Consider the following 6,325-nt stretch of genomic DNA (forward strand, 5'->3'; position numbering starts at 1 on the left):
TATAGTTTATCTTTGATTAGAGCTAGTTTTAAGAAAGTGGAGTACTAAAAAATTTGATTTGAAAGTTGGGTGCTCAATTGGTCAGGTAGGATAGTTTTAGTAAGTCATTTGGGACTTGTTAGAATTCCTAAGTTGATTGAAATTGTGCCAAAAGTAGTAAAATATGATTTGGGTCCATAGGTTGATGTTTTGTAGATTTTGAAGTGTAATTTGGTTTTTAAACACTTTAGAAAGAGGTTAGGAGGGTTTAGGCACATTTGGTTAACTATAATTAAGTATGTAACATGATCCAGGAGGATTAGAAGTTGGGAAAAATATTTCCAATTGGTCATTTTGGTGCAGGTTACATAATTTTGCAGGTTGGTGTTGACGAGTGGATGTAATGTCTGGCCATTTTCTAGACTTTTGTTTAGCAAATTAGGTCGCTGGGTGAGAGGGTTGAGAGTCTGGGCCACTGTTTCTGGTCTCGCCTAGCAAGTGGAGTCGCTGAGCGAGAAGGTTGGGAGTTTGAAGCATTGTGAGTTCATTCGCACAACGAACTAGGTCGTTTAGCAAGTGAGTTAGGGGTCTAGACCACTGTCTCTGTTCTAGCTTAGTGATAACTCCTTAAATTTGCATCTTTTTCTATGCTTAGGAGTCTTTGTTAGTGTATTTTAATTCTTAATTGTTTAGAATTAGGCTAGTTTTAGGATTTTTCTATAAATTTGCAGTTTTATAAAATTCTAGTTAAGAATAGGTTTTTAGATATATTTTAGTATTTTTTAGGAAATTAATTTTCTATTAATAAAGAATGAAAAATAATAATAAAATAAAATAAAATACAATAAAAATATTTTTTTAGGTTGAATTTTTTTCTTTAATTGTTAGATTGATTTTTTTTTCTTTGTAGATTAGGCCATTGCAATGAATTTAGCTGCTAATCTGAAGCTTTGTGCTACAAAAAATGAATTGGGCCGCAGAAGACGCTGGATTGGGCCAAAGATGTGATGCACTGCTGATGTGTTGCTACCACTGGTGCAACTAATTGGGCTTAATGATGAAGTGTGACTTGGGCTGCTGGCTGAAATGGCTGAGACTGAATTGGAACACTAGGCTAATTCCAACTAAGTGGAACGACGCCGTCTTGATGCGTCTTGGCAGCAGCTTCCTAGGGGTCTTGCTCGTGGATATTCATTTGGAGAAAAAGAAGAAAAGAATTCCTGAAGCACTCTCATTTGGAGGAAACTCACCCTTCGAGAGTTAGGGCTTATTCGAGTGAGAAGAGGAGAACTCCACTGGATGCACGCCACTGACCAGAGACCTGACCGAAGCTGACCAGTGGAAATGAAGAGTTGATCGGATAGCTGGAAGTGGAGCTCACGTAGGAAAACAGATGACTGTCTGTTCAGAACCTCAAAGCTTCTCTTGCAAGTTTCTTCTTCCCTTTTCCCTCTTTCATTCTTTTCGTTTTCTTCAGACCCTATAAAAAGGGTGTTTCTGCCTTGTAAATAGTTTGAAGAGACACTTTCAGATACAGTTTTACATTTTGTAGATTAGGTTTTTATACTTTCTATAGAATAAGTTTTCGTTCTCTGCTTTTGAAGCGCACACCTGCGGTGGTGACAGCCCGTAGAGGCTTCGATTGCGAGTTCTGTTCGGTATCTTTCCTTGTACTTGTGATTTCTTGTTAATAAAATTTGTTTCTTTTAGTGATGTGTTCAGTGTTTTGTGCTTCTGTTATGTGTTTCTATGTTTCTTGTGTTGTTATAATTAAAAATTGAATTGGATTCTGATTCTCTGCATCTCTACAATTCCTTTTGGAATTAAATGACTCCATAGTGAGCATTCTTGATCGAGATGTCTTCTCGAGCCAGAGAAGAGTCCATTGTAAAAAGATTCATCAGATTATGTTCTATTTTAGTCTTGTGTTTTCTGTTTTTGTGAAACTGTGCACTGACTGAGTAATTGAGTGAGAATTGCCACTTTAAGTTCTGAAATATGAACTAAAAAGACCCTGTGATGGGCTTACCTTTCTCGGAATGTCTTTCTGAAGAGGAATTAAGACTCTTTCATTCAATCTAGTGTGCATTTTCCTCTATTCTTTGATACCTTTGGTTTAGTGCTTTATTTTTAGTTCTGTTGAATTCATGTTAGAATATTTTTTAGTTCAGATTCTTTGATTTTTGTTTTCCTATGAATATAGATTAGATACATTAGCTTGCATTTTATATTTTTATTCTTTCTTTAAACAGATTTTAGTCTAGCTTTTCTTTTCCTTTTTAGTTTCATTTTTTTTCATTTATTTTCCCTACCTTGTTTGTTAATTAATTAGTAGTTAGTTAATAGTAAATAATAGAATAAAAAAAACAAGATTAACTCTACACTTTAAACTTAACTGTACCGAGTCCTTGGATAGATACCTAGGTTGTCCCTATACTTCATTAGTGGGGAAATCTAGTTTGTTTTGATTTTAGGCGACAAAAATCAGTTTAACACCTAGCAAGTTGGGTCGTTGAGCAAGAGGTTGGAGTCTAGGATCACTGGGAGTTTTATTCGCACAGTGAGCTGTGTCGCTGAGCGAGTGGTTGGGGTCTGGAACCAATGTGATTTCTATTCACATAGCGAGCTATGTCGCTGAGCGAGTGGTTTGATAATGAACGTATGCCACAAACACGTCAATGAGCTATCTATAATGCCTCATTAGTACGTTCATAGGCTACAGTTATATATATGCAAACATTTGTCAAGTTAATGAGCATTACTACCAGTTATTGCAAAACACTAAACTCTCATGCATATAAAAGCTCACATACCCTCCATCAATATAATAAGTATGCAAAATGGACTAAATTGTTTAATTATATAAATAAAAAATGTTTCTGTAAATCAAAATATTACATAAAAATTCTTAATAAAGGAAATACATATTAGAAAAGGTTGTTATCCGGATGAAGATGATCGTTTGTCACATACATGTTGACGACCTCTACTACTCGATGAATGTTCTTCAACTAACGCATGAGCTATCAACAGGGTTTCATTAGTATGATTCCAAACTATAACTATAATACAATCGCTCACATCATTACAGGAGATCATCGTTCATAATATTTTTACGACGTGCCTCATAGAACTTTACATTCACGATGAGAAAAAAAATAATAAGCATTCCCAAATAGACTTTAACACATAAACAATGTACAATTACATACCAACAAACCAGATTCTGAGGGTGATCTACAACGAATTGGCACATCATATGGAATATGTCGTTGACTCAAGTGGAAGACTCGGTCAATCCTCATCGACAGTAGGAATAACGTACGGATGAGATACTCTTCTAAACCACTGCAAGTATTCTTAAACATAAGCAAATGGAGATAAGGCTAGTGTGGTGATAACGTGGTCTATAGAGCGCAACCAAAAACCATAACTGGTTTCTATGTCAACCTTTGGAACAACATGTGGCGATCGTGGGATTGGTTGCTCATGGCCAAACCACCTCAACACACGTTTAAGCAGATGTTGGTGAAACATCTTACCAACTCTGATCTAGCTAAAAAATAAATAGCCAAAAGTGAACAACTACCCTGATGTGATTCATATAGGCATCAGATGACCCCATCATATGTGAGTCCATCCAAATGTGGCCCAACCTCTAGTAGAATGCAAACTTATCTTTTTGTCAACCATTGTGTGACACAAGGTTTATCTTCATCATAAGTAGATAGCACAAGCCTACTTCCCATCCTAGGGAAGTGTTTGTAAATTCAACTCTACAAAAAAAAATCAATTAAACCTTCATTGACAACAACAAAACAAAGGAAATCAAACTGCAAAAGTCATTTTCTATGTTGCAACAAAGTTGGCATCTTTAAGTTGCTCATACATGTGGGCTAATGCAGCAACACCCTAGGCATATCCGCCACATGCATACAAGTCTCTAAACAACATCAAGTATGATACAAAGATCGATGTGGCACTATTGATCGTGAAAATAATGTATCCAAGATACAACAAGTATGCTCATGTATCGCACTCCCACTACTGCTACTCACAACATTCATTATAAACATCTCTCAATAAGCTTAATCCGACTTTTAGACCATGTGTTTCTCTCATCTCAGCTCCTACCCTCAAGCTATCCACGCCCAAAAGCTCCACGATAGTAGACCAAGCATCTTTAAATTTTAAAGGCTCAATTGAACATAATTAATCCACTATAGGCAGATGAAGTAGCAACGATACGTCATCTAGTGTGAGGATCATTTCACCCACCAAGAGATGAAAACTATTTGTCTCAAAATGTCATCTTTCAACGAATGCCAATAACAAACCTTTGTTAGCGTAATTGTACAAAATATCAGAGAGAGACATTAAACCATAATTCAACACAAATTGTTGAATTGCCTCATGACATGCTCTAAATTTATTTAGTTTTTTTCACCATGGGAGAATAACTTGATCTCCCAACGATCCTACACAAAAACAATTAATATAAAGTTTATTAAAGTCAAAAATGATGTATTGTGAAACCTCTTGAAAATCCACCAACTTCCTCTTGTACTAATGTCCTAGTTCTCCTACTCCTCAACACATTGCTCCTCTTCAATAACATCATGATGCTCCTCAATAGCATAAGTATCAACTTCTTCACAGTAGATTTTCTCCTTTCTTTATCATGTAAAGAACTTTTTCCCCATTACATAAATATACCTAGTGTTCTTATCATATCTATAAAAAACAAATTATTAAATGTTAAAATACTAAATCAATTCAATACTAAAATAAAATAAAAAAACTATAAATTAATAAAAAAAAAGAACAAGAAAAGTAAAAGAGACTTTCAACGAATTTTTCCATTGAAGACCTCCATAAATTTCAAAATTCGTTAGAGCCTTCCTCAAATTTTTAAACTTTGGCTCTGTCACCGATTTTCCAGTTTCAAACAACCAAAACTATAGACATTATATATATATATATATACACCATGAAGAAATGTAAGCGTGTGCTACCAACGAAAGGGGGCGTGTGCAGAGGAAAGGAAAAGTGAACTGAGTGTGCGCAGAGGCAATAAAAAAAGAAGTGTGTGCGCATAGACAATAAAGAAGAAGAAATGGGATGTTTCAAATTCCAAATTTGTGTGTGTCATGGTGGATAGGTGTGTGAATTTATTAGGAGAGAGAAATTGTTGAAAACATTTTACAAAGGTCACTTGGGACATTTTCTTTTAAATTGTATGTGTAGAAAGAAATTTGTGGAGGTATAAACAGAAACATCCACCAATTGATCCACACCTAAGAAATATATATGTGTGTGTGAGGTTTGTTAACATGCAGTTTTTCAGTTAGTATACCGAATTATAGTAGACAAAAATATCCTCATTTATAATGAATTCTAAGTTTTAAGGTCAAGGATATTTAAATAATTTTTAATTTCAAAACTAAAAAAAACCCCAAACCCTTACTCACCTCCCTCATTCCTCTTAACCCTTTCTCTTTCATCTCTCTCACTCCAACAACATTTTCTCTGTCATCTCTACTGTTGCCCCAATTGATAAAAAAAAATCAAAAACCCTTGCCTAACCCTAATCCACCTTCCTGACTTATCCAATTTGTTTCTCTCTCGTCTCCATATTCTCGCTCAGCCACACACAACAATCCATGACACCGTAATTTGTTGCTCTTACTTTATTCGTTCATTTGGAGGATGTGTTATATATTTTCAGTTCTTATTATTATTAAATTTCATTTTTAAATTAAATCATGTAAATAAAACCTTCATAAATCAATTAANTTTTCATACATTATTTACACATCTACACCACATTTCATTATATTTTTAAAGAACTAGATATTTCTCTCTATTGTCCTTTTCCCTTTACACAAAGTGTTTCTTTTTCCTTTCTTTTGTTGGTATGTGATACATGATGTAAGATTACAACCTAGAATTGAAAGAATTGTACTCCTAGGGAGCTCTTTTATACCTATTTCTTTAATTTCCTTATGTCCCTTTTTTATCACTGAATCAACTTCTCCAGACATTCAGAATAAAAAACAGTAAAATCATTTTTTACCTTTAAGATTTGAAAAGAGTAACATAAAGTGACAGTTTATATTCATTTTACACACATTAATAAATATAAAATGATTATAAAAAAGTAAACTTTTTCAATTTTTAAAAAATATCTCTGATTCAAATTACCACCATCATCTTCAATTGGGTTGAGACGAGAGAGAAAATATCTCTGATGACCAAGGGTTTCTAATTTTTTTTTTTCAATTGGAACAACAATAAGGATGACAGAGAAAATGTTGGAGTGAGAAAGATGAAAGAGAAATGGTTG

The sequence above is a fragment of the Vigna radiata genome, chromosome 4 (genome assembly GCF_000741045.1).
Source record: "Vigna radiata var. radiata cultivar VC1973A chromosome 4, Vradiata_ver6, whole genome shotgun sequence".
NCBI classification, from domain to species: domain Eukaryota; kingdom Viridiplantae; phylum Streptophyta; class Magnoliopsida; order Fabales; family Fabaceae; genus Vigna; species Vigna radiata.